Consider the following 6,748-nt stretch of genomic DNA (forward strand, 5'->3'; position numbering starts at 1 on the left):
TGCCTTATCTTTGTATTAGTGTTTTTACATAATATCATTTCATTCCCATCAAATATAGCACTCTCAAAAAGACATTTCCTATTCTCCATTTTACAAACTGAATCAAATTTCTTCTATGTTCAACAGCGATGTAATAAATACCTTCTAGGGGCCAGGTACCTTTTGGGAGTCTGGGCTACAAAGAATCAGAAAAGGCTCCTGACCTCAAAGTACTCGTGCCTAAAAGAAGCATTGACGGCTTCATAGAAGCACATCCCCATGTCAGAAACTCCTAAGGCCCTGTTCTAACCCTGGCCCTGGAAGCAGGGTGGTCAAAAGCTACAGTCCCTGCAGCCGTTGGCTAGCCGTGGAGCAGTTCGTCTGGGAAATTCACTTTGTGGGTAAATTGGGGGAATACTCGGGGATCATTTCCCTTGTCTGATCCATCCTGCTTCCCCTTACAGGTCTGTTTATACCTAAACTATCCTAGACACATGCTTGCTTTTTCTTTTGTCATAGATTCCACCTGCAATCTTATTCCATTTTTCATAACTTTTTTATTGTAGTAAAAATATACATAACATAAAATTTACCATTTTAACCATTAAAAATTTTTTCTAGGGTGGGGAGGTAATTAGGTTTACGTATTTATTTTTTAGAGGAGGTACTGGGGATTGAACCCAGGACTTCATGTGTGCTAAGTATGCACTCTACCACTTGAGCTATACCCTCCCCCCATTTTAACCATTCTTAGGTATTCAGTGGCATAAAGTACTTTTACATTGTTGTGTAACCACTACCAGTCTCCATCTTCAGAATTTTTCCATTATCCCAAACTGAAACTATATCCATCAAATAGTAACTCCCCATCACCCCTCCCTTCAACCCCTGGGCAACTACCATTATATTTTCTGTCTCTATGAATTTGACTATTCTAGGTACTTCATATGCAATATTTATCCTTCTGTGTCTGGCTTATTTCACTGAGTATAGTATTTTTAAGTTTCTTCTATGTTGCAGCAGGTATCAGAATTTACTTCCTTTTTAAAGCTGAATAATATTCCATTGTATGTATATACCACATTTTGTTTTATCCATTCACCCATCATTTTTCATAACTCTTAAAGATGATTTGCCCTTAGCTCCCCTTCCTGCAACTAAAGTAATTGTTTTTCCTGCCCCTGCTAGTAATAAATAGGAGGAATTTGGTAAGTAATCAAGTAAAAATAAGTACCCTGACTCTTAGAGGCCTATGTCAGAATTTGCCAATAGCAGTGAATAATGGACATCTTGTGAGAACATCTATAAAAGCATTTTATTTGAATGGATCATTAGATAAATAAAACATCTGATTTATATAGAGTAGTTGGTACATTGCAAAAATCTGAACCAGGGCTACATTAAGCAGATTTGATAGGTGACTAGCCACCTCTTTCAGTGACCCTTTCTTCCCAACTTGGTACCTATGAGGGTTCTTAATGTTTAAACTAGCTCTAGGGGAGGAACTTAAAAACGGTTACTCAAAGATCCAATGCAAGTCATTGAATTATCTCCCACTGTGTCTATTGTTAAAGCCTTTCCGTTAATTGTGGAATGAAGAGTTTTGTCTTGGTTTGGAAATTTGAAGCATCAATACAGATAATCTGGGGTTTAGGAATGGTAGGTGGAAGTGATTTCAGCCTCCTCTACTCAGTCCTGCTTCAGATAGGCCCCATTCCACTGGATAATTCCCTAACTCCATTACCTAGATTTTGAACACTGAATTCCCCTCTCTTTCCATATTTCTCTATGTTACAATTCTCCTGAATCTTTTCTTTCTTGACACCGTGACCTCTTAAGTCCTCAGTCCCTGAGTCTATTCTGATCATTCATTAACTTGCTCCTGGATTCCCCCTCAACTATTTCAAATGTGTTATCATCTTAGCTTGCTTTCTTGACCTCTCCACTCTACCTGCCCTAGCAACCCAAAAGTTTGGCTTTACTCAACTGTATTTCTTTACTGCCGAACCAATTAATGGAGTCTACCACGAAGCCTTGTTGTTTAGTTGTTTCCAGGTTTTCACTGCTGCTCAACAATCTTTTTACTGATTTCCTAATGGACCCTCTGCCGAACTCCCAATAGCTATTTCTCTTTCACTCTTCTCAAGTTCTGTTCCCCATCATTGCTGTTATCACTTTCAGCAAAGAACCTTCAAAAGGTATGTTAAGATGATAGATGCCAAAGTCATGTATCTTGGTTTTTACCCCAGCTCTGCCACTTTTCCTTTGGACAGGTTACTTAACCTCACTCTAATCAGTTTCTTCATCTATACAAATAGTGATAATAGAACCTATCTCTAGGCTGTTGAAAGATTTATACCAGTTAATATGTGTGCAGTGCTTAGACCCGGGCATAGCAGATAGCAAGCTCTGTGTGTGACAGGTATTACTGTTACTACTTTGTTCAGATGTTCAAAGTCAGTAGACATAATTTTCTCTCTTCCTCAAAAGAGGAGGTAGATTATATCTACTTTTGAGGCCAACACTACTTGTGTTCTTGACCTCATCTCTGTTTGCTTCCTGAACTCATTTCATTATTGATTCAGTAATTAAATAATTACTGAGTGCCCAAGACATTACATTGGTGGGCATGAGAATATAGCAGTGAAAAAAACAGGCAAAAACCTTTGCCTTGATGGAGCTTATATTCTAGTAGAGAGAGAGAGACAAATTAGTAAATGATATAGTATATCAGATGGAGGTTAAGTGCTATGGAGAAAATCAAAGCTGGGATGGGTGAGTAGGGAATGTGAAGACTGGAAGTGAGGTTTCCATTTCAAAGTCTATAAAATGTACCATCCTAACCATTTAAAAATGTACAGTTTAGTCATGTTAAGTATATCAATCACATTGTTGCCCAGTAGCTCTCTAGAACTTTTTCACCTTGCAAAACTGAAACTCTATAGCTATTAAACAACAGCTATTTCCCCCAACCCCAACCCCTGGCAACTACCATTCTACAGTGTGGTTATGGTTTTAATTTGCACTTCCCTAATGGCTAATTATGTTGAGCATCTTTTTATGTGCTTATTATCCATTTGTATATCTATTCAGATCTTTCACCCATTTTATTTTATTTATTTTTAAAATATATTTTTATTGACATATAGTCAGCTTACAGTGTGTCAATTTCTGGAGTACAGCACAATACTTCAGTCATATAACAACATGCATGTATTTGTTTTCATATTCTTCTTCACCGTAAGTTATTATAAGATATTGAATATAGTTACACTGTACTCTACAGTATAAACTTGTTGTTTATCTATTTTATATGTATTAGTTAGTATCTGCAAATCTCGAACTCCCGATTTATCCTTTCCCACCTCCTTCCCCCCTTGGTAACCATAAGTTTGTTTTCTATGTCTGTGAGTCTATTTCTGTTTTGTAAATAAGATCGTTTGTCTTTTTTTTTTTTTTTTAGATTCCACATATAAGTGATATCATATTGTATTTTTCTTTCTCTTTCTGGCTTACTTCACTTAGAATGACATTTTCCAGGTCCATCCATGTTGCTGCAAATGGCATTATTTTATTCTTTTTTATGGCTGAGTAGTATTCCATTGTATAAATATACCACAACTTTATCCAGTCATCTGTCGATGGACATTTAGGTTGTTTCCATGTCTTGGCTATTGTAAATAGTGCTGCTATAAACATTGGGGTGCATGTATCTTTTTAAATTAAGGTTCCCTCTGGATATATGCCCAGGAGTGGGATTCCTGGATCATATGGTAAGTCTATTTTTAGTCTTTTGAGTAATCTCCATTCAGATCTTTTACCCATTTTAAAACTAAGTTGACTTTTTGTTACTGACTTACAAGAGTTTATATTCTAGGAACAAGTCCTTTATCAGGTATATGATTTACAAATATTTGCTCCCATTCTGTGGGCTTTATGGTGCCCTTTGAAGCATAAACATTTTTAATATTTTTCAATCCAACTTACCTATTTTTTCTTTTGTTACTGTACTTTTGTTGTCACATCTAAGAATGCTTTGCCTAGCTCAAGGTCACAAAGATTTACTCCTATGTTTTCTTCTAAGGGTTTTATCATTTAGGTCTATAATCAATTTTGAGTTGAATTTTGTATATGGTGTTAGGAAGGGAGTTCAACCTCATTCTTTTGCATGTGGAAATCCTCAGCAGAATATTAGGAAACCAAATTCAACAATACATTAAAAGAATCATACACCATGATCAAATGGAATTTATTCCAGGGATGCAAGGATGGTTCAACACATGCAAATCTATCAGTTTGACAAAGGATAAAAGTCATACGATCAAATCTTAAAGGTATTAAAGAATTGCTGCAGTAATTTTAAACAGAGCAATATAATCAGATATGCATTTTAGAAATGTTGGTATTGGAAGTGCTTTGAAAGGAGCAACATACAAAGTGGAGTTAAGAGGAAACAAGCCTTGTCAAGAGGATGGGCACAGCATGTTGGATACAAGGGACAAAAAGCAAAAACCGAGAAAGAGCTCAGGTGTCAGAGGAAGAGAGAAAAGGCTTGAGTGATTGGAGGTGAATAAATGAGGAGGAGCAAAGTGGATGAGGTGGGAGAGAGGGCAGGCCTTGTTGCCATGGGCAGGAGTCAGGGGAGTCTTTTAGGCAGTGAGAAGACATTGGAGCATCAAAGCAGGGAGGTAACCTTGTCCTTTTAAAAGAGTTTCACTTTTAAAAGACTGAGGGGGAATGTACTTGGGGAGAACCAAAGGGGCAGAACCAGGGGTTCAGTTTTGGACATTTGAAATTTGAGTTGTGATGTTAAGCCTACCTTGTTTTGGGGTTTTTTTGTTTTTATTTACTCTCAACTGTCTTTATCATACCTATGTCCTAGAGAAATGCTGCAAATCCACACCAGGCACTTGACTGAGTCAACTAGTCAGGTTAGGGGAGGAGGAATAGCTGTGGTATTCTTTTGATTCTCCAAGCACATTGTATTTGTGCCAACAATTAAGCTATCACCTCTTGGCTGCAAACCCACCATTTGTGATACCGGGCTAGGACTCTGCAAACCACACTTTATGCTTTGCAGCAGGCTCCCTATGAGGCTTTGCAAATTGGAGCAATAGAGGGAGGCTGGAAGATAAGAGGAAGAAGGGATTTGCTCCTTCCTGCTTGTTCCTGTGGGCTTCCTGTTCCTGTGAGCATCCCCCCAGCCTCACTTCTTTACCTTGGCAATAGTGGTTGGTTCCAGGAGCAGCAGTTGAATCCAGATCACAGTTCTCCCAACATTTGTCGAACCTGCTTTCTCACCCCCCAACTTAGGATTCCAGCCCCTGTTTAGCAGCGCCCCTTCTCAGAGGTATGAGTGTTTCAGCTCTGAGGGGCCCCTCCTCCAAACTTCTAAATTTTTATAATTCCAATCTCTTTACTTGGTTTCCCCAGCCCTGCGGATGGTAGTTACTTCCTGCAGTTACTACCTGTGAGATACCGTCACGTTTTTTCAACTTTTCAGTTAACAATGCTTTATACTCATGATCTCTGACAAAATAATTGGTGTTTTCTTTCTCCTGGCTACTCTAATTAATAAAATTAGATATTACTTTCTATATACCTGGCTCAGTTTACTAAGGTAGGCAGAAAACTGAGACCAACTGAGGTTAAATAACCCATATTACACACCTATTAGGTGGTAGAGTTTGGATTGGAATCCAGTTCTGCTTTGCTGTGTTTTGCCTGAAGCTTGTGCTCTTAATCACAAGTCACCTTTCTACATTGTCTGAAAAACACTGAGCTGTGTTTTTTCAACATTGAACTGTAGGTACAATTTTACAATTCTTTCATCATTTTTATTGCTTTTCTTGAACCCATGATCAGACTCAGCATTTCCCCAAACATATCTCAGGCAACACCAAATGACAAGACCTGTGAAGAATGTGTCTGGGCTCAGTTAAGTGTAGGACCTGCCACATACTGTACTTTCCAGAAGAAGCACAATGAGCATGAGCATAATGAAGGCTCTGAGAAATCTTGCAATGAAACTCAAATGTGTAGCCAGGCAGTTTCTCATTCATTTTCTGACTGGGAACGTTCCAAGGATGTGGAAAATGTGGGATTAATCAATATTTAATGTATCCTGCGCAACAGTAGTACCTGGTTAGAAGAAAGTTGTTGGTGCCAGCAGTCTCGGGATGTTCTCATCATATAGAGGTTGCTTTAGAGAATAATAGAGAAGGCGAGTCTGATCTTTGTTTATATGATAGAAATATGACTTTAGATTTGTACAGTTAAAAGTTTCAGCTATTTAAAACTGTGGCCACATTTCAATTACACTTTCAGTTAGAAAAGATACTGGCAGTTCTTGAATCAACAACAGAGATCAGAATAAGGACTGGTAACTTCAAGAATGTGTAATTTTTACTTTCACGCCAATCTGGGGCAAGTTATCCCTCTAAAAGGTTTAAGCTCCCACTTTTGTAATCCTGACCTATATAAATCCTGTAAACAGGAGTAGTTTTGCAATGCTTGCATTTAACCTTCTATTTATTTGAAAATGTATCTATGACACCTTATAAGATGTTTTACTGTAAAAAAAAAAAACCCTATAATTAATACTTCACATACTTGTTTATTTTTAAGAAGTGTGAACCCACTTGAAATTGTGGTTCAATTGCTTGTATTTACATTTTATTTAAGTACCTATTAATTGGTTTGGATTATACTCTTTAGATTGAGTCAAAAAGACAGTGTACCTGACTAAATGTTCTATAAACCAGAGTTC

This window comes from Camelus dromedarius, chromosome 5 (genome assembly GCF_036321535.1).
Source record: "Camelus dromedarius isolate mCamDro1 chromosome 5, mCamDro1.pat, whole genome shotgun sequence".
Lineage (NCBI taxonomy): Eukaryota > Metazoa > Chordata > Mammalia > Artiodactyla > Camelidae > Camelus > Camelus dromedarius.